Source organism: Manis javanica, chromosome 6 (assembly GCF_040802235.1).
Source record: "Manis javanica isolate MJ-LG chromosome 6, MJ_LKY, whole genome shotgun sequence".
Classification (NCBI taxonomy): domain Eukaryota; kingdom Metazoa; phylum Chordata; class Mammalia; order Pholidota; family Manidae; genus Manis; species Manis javanica.
The window spans coordinates 67141577-67159040 of NC_133161.1; the positions used below are offsets into that span (position 1 = coordinate 67141577).

At 37.0% G+C, this 17464-nt stretch overlaps 1 long non-coding RNA gene across 2 annotated transcripts in view; it reads right to left on the reverse strand.

Annotated features, from left to right (window-relative positions):
• Positions 1 to 17464, reverse strand: part of LOC140849907 (uncharacterized) — a 181280-nt gene that overhangs the window by 11428 nt on the left and 152388 nt on the right. Inside the window, exons 4-5 of one of the 2 annotated variants that reach the window (XR_012132288.1) lie at positions 16899 to 17008; positions 8683 to 8888 (exon numbers count right to left, since the gene is read on the reverse strand). This is a non-coding gene — a long non-coding RNA (uncharacterized lncRNA). Of the gene's footprint in view, positions 1 to 8682; positions 8889 to 16898; positions 17009 to 17464 lie in introns of those variants that run through there. The other variant, XR_012132289.1, reaches the window with a different exon arrangement.

A 17464-nucleotide genomic window follows, 5' to 3' on the forward strand; every position in this document is an offset into this window, starting at 1 on the left:
GCATTATGGTTACACAGCATTTCTGTAACAATAACTCATTAAGAAAGTGTCAGGAACAATTAATCCAGTCTATGAGAGCAGACCATTCTAGACTGATAGCTGTGGAGCACACTTAAACTGGTTCAGTTTGGTGTATGTATGAGGATTAACGTCTCTGGTTGGGAGATCTCTAAGAAATAAGAAGAATCAGTAGAAGAGAAGGTATAATCGACTTTAGGAATATAATAAAGGTAATTCGAAGTGCCCCAAAACAGGAAATCCACCCAACTGAATTGTGGGACCACAGTGGTCATGGCATTGGACTTTGTAGAAAAGGTATCTTGAGCCTATCACATTATTAGTTTTGCAGTGAACCAGACTTATATAGATGTAAGTTAAGTTCCACTTAGAGATTTTTTCCCCATGACTATGTACTTATACCTGAACTAATCAGATTATATACATTAAACACATGCAGCTTTTTGTATGTTGATCATAACTCAATAAAGTGGTTTAAATAAAAAAGAAAATAAAGAAAAAATTAAAACTGAGAAAAAGAGCAGAGAAAAAAATTTAAAAATAAGGGAAAAATAGACAAAACGCCACTTTTGGAGGAAAAGAGCTAACTGTGGTCAGAGTCTTTCAGGTTAACAAAAACCAGATTCCTGAGTTAGAAGGAACAAAAGCTTAGACCCAGCCAGGGATTTGTATAGGTGCTTGGAATTCCATAAAAATTGTTCTTTATGAGGTCATAAGGTACTATCATGGTTATGGATAAAACACAGTGGTTTTCTCATTGATTTTATCATCTTATGTCTTGGTCTTAAAAATATTTTACTCTGAACAAAAGGGGGAACCCCAAAGAGCTTTTAGTTTATGTGGGTTATAGTGATTGATATTTACCATATTAGAAATTAATGAATGGTTCAGCTGTCTTTTCATTTCTAGTTTGAAAAATTATAATAATTATTGGATTTTAAAAAGCTCATAAAGTCTCCACTTAAAATATTCATTTTTTTTCCTTTAAACTCTGAGTGATGGGTCAAAAAATGCCACAACTTGACTGGTATCATGAGACTATATGAAAATGTTCCACTGCATAAGACACAATTATAAGATATGCTATTAACATCAAGAAAGTTGAGAGGAAGCCAGTTTTCATCATATCTACATTTCCTTTTTACAGTTTAGCTCAGTTTTTCTGCAGTAGATTCCTCCCTTCCATGAGCCAGAGAGCTTGCTAAGTCCATTTCTGTGTCTTGTGATGCAAAGGTTGCAGCTGTGGATTGACAAAGCAAGTTGTGTCATCTTCCCTTTTAAGCCAACAGTCCTTTTTGCTTATGTATGCATTATTCAGCATAGGTAAGGGGATCTTGGTGCTGGGCATAGCTCCAGTACCACAGAGGAGGAAACAAAGCATCCCCTTCATTTATTCCTTTTCTAGTATTATTTTCTTTATGTAGATCTGAGTTTCTGACTTACATCACTTTACTTCTCTCTGAGAAATATCTTTTAATATTACTTGCCAGGCAGATCTATTGATTACAAATTCCTTCATTATTATTTGTCTGTGAAAGTCTTTATTTCTCTGTACTTTTGAAGGATAAGTTTGCTCAATACAGAATTCTACATTGGTTGTTTTGTTGTTTCTTGCTTGCATGGTTTCTGAAGGAAACTCTGATGCAATTCTGATCCTTGTTCCTTTATAGGTAAGGCTTTTCCCTCCATCTGGCTTCCTTCCAGATTTTCTCTTTGTCTTTGATTTCTTGTAGTTTAATATGGCCTAATATGCCAAAGCGTAGAATTCTACAACATAGTGTTTTCTGAGCTTCTTGGTCTATGGTTTGGGTTCTGTCATAATATTGCTTTTTATTATGAAACTTTAATCATATTTAAGTTTTAAAAATGTAATATCTGATTCATATATTTTAAAAATAATTATGGCACTTTCTAACCCAATAATACTCTATAACATCTTTTCATATTTAATATTTTTTCAGTCTTTTTAATGATCACCTTCATATAAATATCTACATAAACACCTAATTTGTTTTCTTTTTATTTTATTTTATTTTATTTTTATTTTGTTATCATTAATCTATAATTACATGAAGAACATTATGTTTACTAGGCTCTCCCCTACCCCAAGTCCCCCACACACACCCCATTACAGTCACTGTCCATCAGCATAGTAAGATGTTGTAGAATCACTACTTGTCTTCTCTGTGTTGCAAAGCCCTCCCCTTTCCCCCATCCCCCACATTATACATGCTAATCATTATACCCCCTTTCTTCTTCCCCACCCTTATCCCTCCCTACCCTCCCATTCTCCCCAGTCTCTTTCTCTTTGGTAACTCTTAGTACATTCTTGGGTTCTGTGATTCTGCTGCTGTTTTGTTCCTTCAGTTTTTCTTTTGTTCTTATACTCCACAGATGAGTGAAATCATTTGGTATTTGTCCTTCTCCGCTTGGCTTATTTCACTGAGCATAATACCCTCTAGCTCCATCCATGTTGTTGCAAATGGTAGGATTTGTTTTCTTCTTCTGGCTGAATAATATTCCATTGTGTATATGTACCACATCTTCTTTATCCATTCATCTACTGATGGACACTTAGGTTGCTTCCATATCTTGGCTATTGTAAATACTGCAGTGATAAACATAGGGGTGCATCTGTCTTTTTCAAACTGGAGTGCTGCATCCTTAGGGTAAATTCCTAGAAGTGGAATTCCTGGGTCAAATGGTAAGTCTATTTTGAGCATTTTGAGGAACCTCCATATTGCTTTCCACAATGGTTGAACTAATTTACATTCCCACCAGCAGTGTAGGAGGGTTCCCCTTTCTCCGCAACCTCGCCAACATTTGTTGTTGTTTATCTTTTGGATGGCAGCCATCCTTACTGGTGTGAGGTGATATCTCATTGTGGTTTTAATTTGCATTTCTTTTATGACTAGCGATGTGGAGCATCTTTTCATGTGTCTGTTGTCCATCTGAGTTTCTTCTTTGGAAAACTGTCTGTTCAGCTCCTCTGCCCATTTTTTAATTGGATTATTTGCTTTTTGTTTGTTGAGGTGCATGAGCTCTTTATATATTTCGGATGTCAAGCCTTTATCAGATCTGTCATTTACAAAAATATTCTCCCATACTGTAGGGTACCTTTTTGTTCTATTGATAATGTCCTTTGCTGTACAGAAGCTTTTCAGCTTGATATAGTCCCACTTGTTCATTTTTGCTGTTGTTTTCCTTGCCCGGGGAGATATATTCATGACAAAGTCACTAATGTTCATGTCCAAGAGATTTTTGCCTATGTTTTTTTCTAACAGTTTTATGGTTTCATGACTTACATTCAGGTCTTTGATCCATTTTGAATTTACTTTTGTGAATGGGGTTAGACAGTGGTCCAGTTTCATTCTCTTACATGTAGCTGTCCAGTTTTGCCAGCACCATCTGTTGAAGAGACTTTCATTTCCCCATTGTATGTACATGGCTCCTTTATCAAATATTAACTGACCATATATGTTTGGGTTAATGTCTGGAGTCTCTAATCTGTTCCACTGGTCTGTGGCTCTGTTCTTGTGCCAGTACCAAATTGTCTTGATTACTATGGCTTTGTAGTAGAGCTTGAAGTTCGGGAGTGAGATCCCCGCCACTTTATTCTTCTTTCTCAGGATTGCTTTGGCTACTCAGGGTCTTTGGTGTTTCCATATGAATTTTTGAATTATTTGCTCCAGTTCATTGAAGAATGTTGTTGGTAATTTGATAGGGATTGCATCAAATCCTTGATTTGGGCAGGATGGCCATTTTGATGATATTAATTCTTCCTAGCCAAGAGCATGGGATGAGTTTCTATTTTTTAGTGTCCTCTTTAATTTCTCTTAAGAGTGTCTTATAGTTTTCACGGTATAGGTCTTTCACTTCTTTGGTTAGGTTTATTCCTAGGTATTTTATTCTTTTTGATGCAATTGTGAATGGAATTGTTTTCCTGATTTCTATTTCTATTGGCTCATTGTTAGTGTATAGGAAAGCCACAGATTTCTGTGTGTTAATTTTGTATCCTGCAACTTTGCTGTATTCTGATATCAGTTCTAGTAATTTTGGAGAGGACTCTTTAGGGATTTTTATGTACAATATCATGTCATCTGCAAATATTGACAGTTTAACTTCTTCTTTACCAATCTGGATTCCTTGTATTTCTTTGTTTTGTCTAATTGCCATGGCTAGGACCTCCAGTACAATGTTAAATAACAGTGGGGAGAGTGGGCATCCCTGTCTTGTTCCCAATCTCAGAGGAAAAGCTTTCAGCTTCTCGCTGTTCAGTATGATGTTGGCTGTGGGTTTATCATATATGGCCTTTATTCTGTTGAGGTACTTGCCCTCTATACCCATTTTGCTGAGAGTTTTTATCATGAATGGATGTTGAATTTTGCTGAATGCTTTTTCAGAATCTATGGAGATGATCATGTGGTTTTTGTCTTTCTTTTTGTTTATGTGGTGGATGATGTTGACGGATTTTCGAATGTTGTACCATCCTTGCATCCCTGGGATGAATCCCACTTGGTCATGGTGTATGATCCTTTTGATATATTTTTGAGTTCTGTTTGTTAATATTTTATGAGTATTTTTGCATCTATGTTCATCAGGGATATTGGTCTGTAATTTTCTTTTTTGGTGAGGTCTTTGCCTGGTTTTGGTAATAGGGTGATGTTGGCTTCATAGAATGAGTTTGGGAGTATTCCCTCCTCTTCTTTTTTTGGAAAACTTTAAGGAGCATGGGTATTATATCTTCTCTGTAGGTCTGATAAAATTCCAAGGTAAATCGATCTGGCCCAGGTTTTTTTTTCTTGGGTAGTTTTTTCATTACCGCTTCAATTTCTTTGCTGGTAACTGGTTTGTTTAGATTTTGTGTTTCCTCCTTGGTCAGTCTTGGAAGGTTGTATTTTTCTAGGAAGTTGTCCATTTCTTCTAGGTTTTCCAGCTTCTTAGCATATAGGTTTTCATGGTAGTCTCTAATAATTCTTTATATTTCTGTTGGGTCTGTCGTGATGTTTCCTTTCTCATTTCTGATTCTGTTGATGTGTTTTGATTCTCTTTTTCTCATAGTAAGTCTGGCTAGAAGCTTATCTATTTTGTTCATTTTCTCAAAGAACCAGCTCTTGGTTTCATTGATTTTTTCTATTGTTTTATTCTTCTCAATTTTGTTTATTTCTTCTCTGATCTTTATTATGTCCCTCCTGCTGACTTTAGGCCTCATTTGTTCTTCTTTCTCCAATTTTGATAATTGTGACATTAGACTATTCATTTGGGTTTGTTCTTCCTTCTTTAAATATGCCTGGATTGCTATATATTTTCCTCTTAAGACTGCTTTCGCTGCGTCCCACAGAAGTTGGGGCTTTGTGTTATTGTTGTCATTTATTTCCATGCATTGCTGGATCTCCATTTTAATTTGGTCATTGATCCATTGACTATTTAGAAACGTGTTGTTAAGCCTCCATGTGTTTGTGAACATTTTTGCTTTCTTGGTACAATTTATTTCTAGTTTTACACCTTTGTGGTCTGAAAAGTTGGTTGGTAGGATTTCAATCTTTTTGAATTTACTGAGGCTCTTTTTGTGGCCTAGTATGTGGTCTATTCTGGAGAATGTTCCATGTACACTTGAGAAGAATGTGTATCCTCTTGCTTTTGGGTGTAGAGTTCTATAGATGTCTATTAGGTCCATTTGTTCTAGTGTGTTGTTCAGTGCCTCTGTATCCTTATTCATTTTCTGTCTGGTGGATCTGTTCTTTGGAGTGAATGGTCTGTTGAAGTCTCCTAAAATGAATGCATTGCAGTCTATTTCCTCCTTTAATTCTATTAGTATTTGTTTCACATATGCTGGTGCTCCTGTGTTGGGTGCATATATATTTATAATGGTTATATCCTCTTGTTGCACTGAGCCCTTTATCATTATGTAATGTCCTTCTTTATCTCTTGTTACTTTCTTTGTTTTGAAGTCTATTTTGTCTGATACTAGTACTGCAACACTTGCTTTTTTCTCCCTTTTGTTTGCATGAAATATCTTTTTTCCATCCCTTGACTTTTAGTCTGTGCATGTCTTTGGGTTTGAGGTGGGCCTCTTGTAAGCAGCATATAGATGGGTCTTGTTTTTTTATCCATTCAGTGACTCTATGTCTTTTTATTGGTGCATTCAGTCCATTTACATTTAGGGTGATTATTGATAGGTATGTACTTATTGCCATTTCAGGCTTTAGATTCGTGGTTACCAAAGGTTCCAGTTTACTTTCCTTACTATCTAAGAGTCTAACTTAACTCACTTAGTATGCTTTTACAAACACAATCTAAAGGTTCTTTTCTATTTCTCCTCCTTTTTCTTCCTCCTTCATTCTTTATATAATAGGTATCAAATTCTATACTTTTGTCTATCCCTTGATTGACTTTGGGGATAGTCAATTTAATTTTGCATTTGCCTCACAATCAGCTGCTCCACCCTCCCTACCGTGATTTTACTACTTCTGATGACAGCTATCCAATCCTAGGAACACTTCCATCTGTAGCAGTCCCTCCAAAAGAGACTGCAGATGGTTTGTGGGAGGTAAACTCTCTCAGCTTTTGCTTATCTGGAAATTGTTTAATCCCTCCTTCAAATTTCAATGATAATCTTGCCGGATAAAGTAATCTTGGTTCCAGGCCCTTCTGCTTCATGGCATTAAGTACATCATGCCACTCCCTTCTGGCCTGTATGGTTTCTGCTGAGAAGTCTGATGTTAGTCTGATGGGCTTTCCTTTGTATGTGACCTTATTTCTGCCTCTGGCTGCTTTTAACAGTCTGTCCTTATCCTTGATCTTTTCCATTTTAATTACTATGTGTCTTGGTGTTGTCTTCCATGGGTCCCTTGTGTAGGGGGATCTATGGATCTCCATGGCCTGAGAGACTATCTCCTTCCCCAGATTGGGGAAGTTTTCAGCAACTACCTCCTCAAAGACACTTTCTATCCCTTTTTCTCTCTCTTCTTCTTCTGGTATCCCTGTAATGCAAATATTGTTCCACTTGGATTGGTCACACAGTTCTCTCAATATTCTTTCATTTTTAGAGATCCCTTTTTCTCTCTGTGCCTCAGCTTCTTTGTATTCCTCTTCTCTAGTTTCTATTTCATTTATTGTCTCCTCCACCATATCCAACCTGCTTTTAATACCCTCCATCGTGTTCTTTAACGATTGGATCTCTGACCTGAATTCATTCCTGAGTTCTTGGATGTCTTTCCGTACCTCCATTAGGATGTTGATGATTTTTATTTTGAACTCCCTTTCAGGAAGTCACGAGGTCCTTATCATTTAAATCTTTCTCGGGAGTTGTATTAACAATTTTACTCTGGACAAGGTACCTTTGGCATTTCATGTTTGTATATGGAGCCCTCTAGTGTCCAGAAGCTCTGTTCTGGAGCTGCTGAGCCCCTGAAGCAATGTCGGGGGTCACAGGGGAGCAGTACTGTGGGTAGGAAAGAGCTGTTCCCCACCTCCTGGCTTCTGTGCCTGTCTACACTGCCTGAGTCAGTGGGCCGGTCACACAGGTATAAGTTTTTGTCCCAGAGCAGCCAGATATGGATCCCTGCTTTCCACAAGCAGCCAGAATCCCAGGCTCCCCAGGAACTCTGCCTGTATTAACTTTCCAACCCGGTAGTCACGCGAGTCTCATGAAAGCACCATGAAGTACAGGTTTGTCCTCCCAGAGCAGATCTCCCAAGCTAGGTATTCAGCAGTCCCAGGCCTTCCACTCCCTCCCTGCTCCGTTTGTCTTCCTTCCACCTGTGAGCTGGGGTGGGGGAGGAGCTCAGGTCCCGTGGAGCCACAGCTCCGGTACGTTACCCCGTTCACTGAGGTCTGCTCGTTTCTCCAGGTGTGTGCAGTCTGAGGCCATCCTCTTTCCTGTTGCTCTCTCAGGATTAGTTGCACCAATTAAATGTTCTAATTGTATCCAGTTTTAGGAGGAAGCCTCTGTCTCTCCTCTCATGCCGCCATCTTTAATCCTAATTTGTTTTCTTATTTCTTAAAAGAAAAGAGTCCAGAAGATGTGGTACATATACACAATGGAATACTATTCAGCCATAAAAAAAGAAATCCTGCCATCTGCAACAACATGGATAGACTTAGAGTAATACCCTCTAAGTGAAATAAGCTAGGCAGAGAAATATAAATACTGTATGATTTCACTTAGTTGTAAAATACAAAAACAAAGCAAAACAAAATGAACAAAACAGCAGTAAACTCATAGACACTGAGAATGACTGGTGGTTACCAAGGGAGAGGGGTTGGGGTGGGTGGGTGGGGAGGGTGAGGGGAATAAAGGGGCACAAAAATTCTCAATAATCATGTAATTTTGTCATGAGGATGGTCGTACAGTATGGAGAATATAGCCAATGATTCTGTAAATCTTCCTATGTTGACAGATAGGAACTATATTAGTGGGGGAGAGGATTTAATAATATGGGTAACTGCTGAACCACTGTGTTGTATATATGAAACCAATATAAGATTGTATATCAACAATACTTTAATAAAAAAAGAAAAAGAGAGTCCAAATTCTCACAGTAGTTAAATTTGAGTAGGCATTTCTATGATGAAACACATTTTTAACTATTTGTAATGGCCAAAAAAGAAAAAAAAGTCCTTCAGACTGAAACTTGGTTTAGATTTATTTTAGTTGCAAAAGAGCAAAAAAGAAAGGTTTGTTGTTTTGTGTTGGCAAATTTTTTCAAATTCATGAAATCCAAGTTTTCCTTACAGTTTTAGAAACATGATGGTTTTTGATGTTGCAATAGTTGTATGATGGGCCATCCGTATCAGGGTGGGGAGAGTTGGGCTCTGGTTCAGGTTGGTTTAAAGGGAAGTCTCCTCTCTGAGTCTTGGTTTTCCACCTGTAAAATATGCATAATGTCTACTCTGTTTCATGGAGAAAGAAAGGGAAAATCTCAGATTTTGGAGTGAAATAGCCCTGAGAGACCCTTTTGTTCTTTTTTGATGAGAAGACAGAGGCAAAAGTGGGTTGAAAATCTTGCTCAAGTTCAAATATTAAGGGAACACATAGAATCACTGTATTTACATTTGGCAATGACATTGCAAAGCTAATATTTTCATTTTTATAACCCCAGTGAGTCCTGTGTAAACTCATTATAACAGTATGAGCCTTGTGGGCCACTTACATTACAATAACATATTTCTGGGACAGAATCTCCTGCAGGTAAGGAAAATGTCTGCTTTTTAAGTAGGATCAATCCTCATTTTCATATGTGTCCAATATTGCATTATCAGTTCTATATCTTGCCTTTTCTGACAGTAACCAAGTTCGAGTGTATTTTTTGTAATATCTTTAAGCTGAGTCAGGGTTTCTGTGTTGAAACATAAAGTTAAGTGGCTTAGCAAGAAAGATAAGAAGAGTATTATGGGAATAATAACCCTAATGGATGAAGACACTGAGATGTGAAAAAGTGGTGTGTGCATGACATCACAAGTAATTTGTTATTGGACACATCCTCTTCTGTTAAAGCCATTCATCTGTGCTCTCCTTCCCAGATGCACAAAAGAGAATCTGGTGGGTGGGCAGCGGAGTGGGCATCCTTAATTTCTTACCTTTCTCACGTTTAATATAAGTCCTAACGATTCTGAAATGTGCCCCTTGGGTTGTTTATTTGCCACTGAATTAGTTCAGGTTATCATCACTTCTGCTTAAATAATAGTTAATAGATTACAATCAGCCTCCTAACTAGCTCAATGTTTTCATCCAATTCACTTTCTACACTGGGGTTGAGTGATCTTTGTAAAACCGGCTTAAATGCCTTCAACCTAGGGAGAAAGACCCAACTGTTTAGTGTGGCATTTGAGGCTGATTGCCGTGCTCCTGAGTTGCCTGTGCTCTTGCCCTCTGAGCATCCATACTGCTCTAGTTTACTGTCCTTTGCAGAGTAACTGGCTCTTCCAGTGATACTCTTCTTGTTCTCTCCATCTCCTCACCTGGCTAATGACAAATTAGCCTTTTCTCTCTTTCCATCCTTCTTTCCTTTCCTTCTTCATTTTATTCATTTCACCAATATTTATTGAAAATCTTCTGTGTGCCAATCATTGAAGATACATTAGTGAGCAAAGCAGGCAAAATCTCTGTCCTCATAGGTCTTACATCCAAATGTGTGTGTTGGGAATGATAGGAAATAAGTGTGTTACATAGTAAATAATACTGTACGTTGGAAGATAAGTGCTGTGGAGAAATATTAAGCTGTAAGTGGGAGAGGGGAATTCAGGAACAGTTGTCATTTAAAATGGAGTGGTCAAGGACCACACAGAAGATATTTCAGCAAACGTAGATGAGGTGAAGAAGACAGCCATTGGTTATTTGCAGAAACGATGTTCCAGGCAGAGGGAATAGCCAGTGCAAAGTACTGGCATGTTCAAGGATCAGCATGAAAGTACAGCTGGAGTCCAGTGAATGAGTAAGACTCAGAAGAAGAGATCTGTGAGGTTCCTGGGGGACCTGACAACCATCTAGGCCATGGTAAAGATTTCAGTTTTTATGCTGAGAGAAATGGGAAGCCAGTGAAGGCTTTTGAGCAAGAGTGACATTGTTTGACTTTTATTTGAAAGAAAGGCAGTAGGGAAACCTGTTAGAAGGTTATTAAAATAATGCAGACTAGAGTGCAGTAGCCTGGATCAGGGTGGCAGTAGGGGCTGATAAGGATTGGTCAGATTCTTGGAGTATACATATATTTTTTACAATTTTAAGCAAATTATCAAATAATAAAACTGAATCTTTTTGTTGTACAGGTCAATGAATATTAACACACATACAGATTTATGTAGCTACCACCACAATCAGACTGTAAAACAAACTCACTCTTAAACTCCAAACTCCTAAAACTCTCTCAACCTAACTCTTGTCAAACACTTTGCTCTCTGTCACTATAGTTTGGTATTTTCAAGACTATCATATAAATGGAATCATGTAAAATGTAATATATTGAGACTGGCTTCTTTCACTTAGTACAATGTCTTGGAGATTCAGCCAAGTTGTTGTTTTTGTCACTAGTTTGTTCCTTTTTATTAGTGAGTAGTATTCCATTAAGTGGTTGTACCACACTTTGTTTACCCATTCACCTGGTAAAGGGCCATGGAATGTTTCCAGTTTAGGGTGGTTATAAATACTGCTGTTATAAAATTAGGTTCAGCCATTTTATTTCAAGTGAACATACATTTTATTTCTTTGGGATAAGTGCTTAATAGTGCAAATGCTGGGCCTTATGACCATTGCATTTAACTTTATAAGAAGCTGCCAGGCTATTTTCCAGAGAGGCTGTATCATATTTTATTCCCACTAGCAAAGTTCTAGTGGCATTGTACACTTGTCTTTACACCAGTGTTTTTTATTTCAGCCATTCTAATAGATGTATAGTAGTATTTCTTCATGGTTTACATTTGCATCTCCTTAATTTGAATTTTCCTCTGCACCTATTAGAATGGCTAATTACATTGAACATCTTTTTATCTGCTTATATGTTATTTGTGTATCCTCTTTGGTGAAGTTTCTATTCAAGTCCTTTGCCCACTTAGAAGAAAACTGAGTTTAATTAACTACTGTTGAGTTTTGAGAATTCATTACATATTTGGATACAAGTCATTGTTAGATGTTTTTGCAATTATTTTCTTCCAGTCTCCAGCTTGTCTGTTCAGAATCTGTCAACTTTCACCAAGCAGAAGTTTTTTAAAATTAAAAATTAATTTTGAGATAATTATAGGGTTTTTTTTTTACAGTTTTTAGAAATAATACAGAGGAATCCCAGAGTCCCTTTACTTGGTGTCAGCCAGTGGTAACAGGTTGCAAAACCATTGTACAATATACAACCAGAGTGTTGACATTCATTTGAAACAGTCAAAACACAATCCCATCATCACAAGGTTTTCCCATGTGGCCCTTTTGTATCCTCACCTGCTTCTCTCCCATTCCAACCTCTTCTGTAACCCTGGCAAGCACTAATTTGCCCATAATTTTGCTTTTTAAAGATTGATATATAAATGGAATTATATAATACTCAACCTTTAAAATTTACCCTTTTTCACTCAACATAATTCCCTGGAGAGTCATTCAAGTTGTGTGTATTAATAGTTTTTTTGTTCCTTTTTATTGCTGACTGGTACTCCATAACATGGATGTACCATAAATTTGTTTAACCATTCACCCATTGAAGGACATTTGGATTCTTTTTACTTTTTTGATATTATGAACAAAGATGCTATTATGTACAGGTTTTTATGAGTTTCATTTCTCTGAGATAAATAAATACCCAAGAGTGCAACTGATAGGTGGCATGGTGGTTGCATACTTAGTTTTATAAGAAACTGCCAAGCTGCTTCCCAGAGTGGCTACACCAGTGTGTGTTTTACATTTTTACCAGGAGTATGTGAGTGATTGAGTCTCTCTGCATCATTTTCAGTATTCAGTGATCATTATTTTATATTTTAGGCCATTCTGGTAAGTGTGTAGTGATATCTCATTGTGGTTTTAATTTTCATTTACCTAATAGTTAATGATGTGCTTTTTATTCTTGGCCATTTGTATACCCTTTTTGGTGAAATGTTTATACATGTCTTTTTCCCATTTTCTAATTGGATTGCTTGCTTTTTTTTCCTGCTGAGTTTTGAGGGTTCTTTATATATTCTAATTACTGTCTTTTGTCAGATATGTGGTTTGCAAACTTGTCTTCAAGTCTGCAGCTTGTCTCTTCATCTTTTTCTTTCATAGAACAACATTTAAAAACTTTTTCCTCAGCTTTACTGAGATATAATTGATATATAACATAGATAAGTTTAAGGTACACAATATGATGACTTGATACACATACATATGGCAAACATTTTTATCTTTGATGAGTTCTGATTTATCTAACTTTTTTCCTTTATGGATCATGCTTTGGTGTCAGGTCTAAGGGCTCATTGCTTACACTCCTGTCATGAGATCTATCTTCTAAAATTTTCCTAAAATTTTTACATTTTACATTTATCCTATGGTGAATTTTAGTTTAATTTTCACTTATATTATGAGGTTTAGGTTGAGGTTAATTTGTGGGCATATGGATATTCAGGTGATCCAACACCATTTGTTGAATGCACTCTCCTTGCTCCATTAAATTGCTCTTGCAATATTCCAAGGTAGTATGAGTGGTGATAACTGACACCCTTGCTTTGTTCCTGATCTTAGGAGGGATATTTGTTGTATGTTTTTGTAGATGTCCTTTATTGGGCTGAGAAATTTCCTATTTGCTGAAAGATTTTATCAGAAATCAATGTTGAAATTTATCAAATGCCTTTACTGTATCAATTGATATAATCACGTGGTTTTTCTTCTTTGTACTATTAATATGGTAGATCACACTGATTGATTTGAAAATACTAAAACTTCAGCCTTGCATTCCCAGTTTAAAATCTACTTGCTCATGCTTCATTATTCTTATTACATATTGATAGATTTGATTTGCTAAGGTTTTGTTGAGGATTTGTGTGTCTATGTTTATGAGAAGCTAACTTTGGCAAACCATTTAGTATTTCTTAGTTTTAGCCAACAAATAATTTTGTTGCTCCTACTTACGTCACAGGGTAATTGTAGAGATAAAATATAGACCAGCTAAATGACAGAATTCTTAATATGTGAAGTGCTACATAAATGCAAGGAATGAGGATGGATACTTCAGTCTTTGTTTTGTTCCCTCAACTAAAGAGCAAGCCCCTTTTTGTAGTTTCCTTAGGTGTAACACTTTTTCTTTTTATAAAAATAGCCCTCTGGAAATGATAATTTGTATAAATTTCTCAGCAGTCTGGAATTTTAAGGCAGGTCACCAGGATCTTGGAGAATCTGCATAGAGAGCTTTGGAATTCCTGGGGATCGGTAATAATACTCTCAGGAAAGGAGAGGATGTAGTGGCTTAGTTTTATCTGGAAGTAGGAGAAAGGCAAAGACAGATGCCTTACTGTGGTACTCCTGGCTGCTTTCATATGCATCACTGGGTGGTGTCTCTCAAACAAGCCTAGTCTCTGTGAACTTGTTTCAAGTCCTTAATCAGAAGGAATTATAAAAGTTAAAAAAGGTCAGGATTTGATTTGGGCCCATGGGAGAGTTTAATCACTGTGGGAGCACTGGACTGGATTCAGCAGAGTAATGGGAACTCTCACACCAAAGAAATCTACTTACCTCCTTTCATCCAAATCAAAGACACGAAAGACAACAGAGACAAATCAACACTTCTAGGACTTTTACCACTGCAACTGATGGGGCCGTGGCAGCCATAGCAACAACCTTGGCTAGTATGCCTCTACAAGCAGTTTTTAAAAAGGGCAAGATATCTGTATATTGACTATTTTGCCTGTTATTAAATTTGTTCTCTCCATCTAGAATGATGCAAAATTGGTACTCAGGGATCTGTGACAATTCCTTCATTAATCCAGATGAGAGGGCTGGTGTACAATCTCTGCAACATCATTGTTTGCAGCATCACCAGAGATTTAATATCCAACATCATTGTAAGTAAAAATAATCAATACATGATGGAGGAAATAAATCCCCCATTTTGTAGAATAAGGTAAGAGAAGGTACAAACATGCCAAGTCAAGTCCTCCACAAGTTTACATGGAGTATGTGCCTTTCTGGTGAAAATGAAAGATTAGTGCTTGATTCCTAAAGCATACTGGTAAACTGAATGTGATATTATAATTGCTGTTGTTTGGGGAAGAATTTTTTGTAACTTCTTTTAGTAGTATTCTCTTGCTACGAAAAAAATTATTTCTTGGTTGCATGCAAAACTCTAAAGTTTTATATTAGGTGATACAGATGAGGAGGTTTTGAGGAGAATTTGCATTTTACCTATCCTCTCCATTATTAGCTGAAATTTATATCTATTTTTAGCTATTTTTCATTTTTTAATCTTTCCTATCCTTGTATGTCCCCACTTTTTATCCAGTTTTATCTGTTTTCCTTGTACATTGGCAAAATAGATACAACTTCAACAAAATTATCCAAAACATCTCTCTCAGAACCCAGGACCTTAATAGTGGAGGCAGCATGATTGAACTGACTGTGCAGCGTTTCATAGAAGAAGGGTTATTTCCAGATTCACTCATATGAGAATGTTAACTCATGTGGCCACCAAACTGACTAAGAAATCCTTTGGTAAAAACCCTTAATACACAAGCATTTTCTGGTTATTAAGGGCAGTTTAGCTTCCTCTGTACCAAAGGGCTGTGGAGGGCTGCATACTCTGAAGTCTGCTCCCTTGCCAAGTAATGCCATCTTGGAGAAGATCATTTATTAAGGGAACCAGATGAGCCAGAGGGAGCCCTTGAGATGTCAGACCCACCATTGAGCTCCTGTGAGATGTGAGGGGGTCCAGCTAGCTCCAGACAATTTACAAAGTGTAGACTGAGCAATGAGGCAGAATGAGCACTAAATTCCTCCTGTACTTTTCTTTGGAACAATAGAAAATGTGGCAAAATGTGCAAACAAGTTTTATTAATTCAAATAAATTGGAGAGAGTTCAAAGGAGAACAAAAAAAACTGATGAAGGGTTTATATAAGTTAGCCTCTAGAGAAAAAAGTGCAGAGTGGGGGGCATATTCGCTTGAGAGGAAAAAGAACTAAAATGAGACATAATAACAGTCTAAAACAAATAAAAGGATGTTAAGTAAGAGAGATTCTAATTATCCTCAGTAGTTAGTGCTGGGTTGAAGCCTTAGGAAAGTCACAAAATGTAAGATATTTTAAAACAATTACCTTCTGGAGGACTCAAAGACGGAAGGAAATTCCTGCAGTTCTCCAATCAAGTTGGCAAAATTAGAAGCTACACATTTAGTGTTGGATGTTTTCAACATAGATAAGATGAAAACTAGGTTTATGGATCAAGCCTAAAGTGCCTATTTGAATTAATAGGCATTGTGTTGACAAAAATTAGTTTAGAGGAAGGAAAAATATAAATTCATCATCCATGGTGATGATTTAAAATCTTAGAGGCATGTAGAATAAGATAGTTAAACAGGAGCCAAGCATATTGATATGAGCACAAACTAATAAAAAAGAAAGTTAAGTAGCAAGAGGAAACTAAACAGTATGGAAACCATTATGATAATAAATGTTCGTGTAAAGAACATGAGAAGTGTATTCACTGTAGAGAAGAGAAATGCTTGTAAATTCATTTAAGAGAGTTAAAAGTTACAGATGTGAAAGTCTCAGACCTTTGTGAGAGTTCTCAACCCCCCATAATGGCTGTGAAATCCATGCTGAGAAAGCCACACTAATCATCTACAACAGTCTAAGTTGCAGAGAAAGTCAAGAAAGATGAATAAACCATAGTACACTGCCAAAATGAATCCTAGAAACTGAGCAGAAAATGGGTCAAAAAATTGATCTTGACAGATTTGTCAATCAGGCTGGAAGTACCTAAACAAGTGCAAAATGGAACCATAAGAAAATCACAAAAGAAAAGCTAAGAATCAAAAGGTTTTGAAAACTACACAGGATTCAATAGAAAGGAAAAGATATTAATACAGACCATTACAAAGGACGAATCTGAAGAGGTGACCAAAATTACAAAGAAAATCTCTCTGGAGAGATAATGGTGAAAAGGGACACAAAGATTCAAGGATATGGGCTCAGGCTATGTAGTCAGGGAACTTCAGTAAGCTCACCACATGCAGGGAATTAAAGAGAGGGTGGCTGACAGAAAAGAATAAAACGTTATTAGGGAATGTGTCTCTTTGTGCCAAGTGCTATCTTCTGAATCTAAACAAGTGGATGAGTGAAGGGAAGATTTGCAGCTGGATGAAGAGCCTTTAAAAGGTACATGCCTGAATCACAGAAATCAGACCTTAGCAAATGCCTGTTGGGTGACGGAACTCACCTTCTATCTCAGTGCACTGTTGCTCCTGGCAGGGGGTTGGCAAATGCTGTGTCCGGTCGGGTTCCAGGCTAGCAGAACAGTCTTGTGCACAGCAGGCAACCTTTCAATTACTATATAAAAAAACAGGACGTTAATACTCATGTATTAACTATTTTTGACAGACAGAAGTTTAGTCCCTTTGGAATAATAGTAGAGAGTCTTTGAGGAAAGTGTACAGGGAGGCAAATACACTCACTAACTGGAAGTGAAAGCAAATAAAAGGCCAAGAACAAAGGAAGATACCTGAGGGAATGGTTGGAATTAAGGGATTGGCCACTCCATAGGAGCCTTTGTGAGACTTTAAGTGGGTAGATGTTTAGGACACTGGAAACCACTTCATCAATACTGACAAGTAATGTGAATGAAAGATTCACCCTTAAGCAAAATAAAATCTAATAATTTGGAATACTGATGAGTTCCCTAATAGCTGGGCCATGCATATTTAATATTGTTAAAGAGACTGTATCGTGTTTATTTATAATGATGTATGAGGTGCGATGATGGTGTTATTTATAGAATTTAGTTTT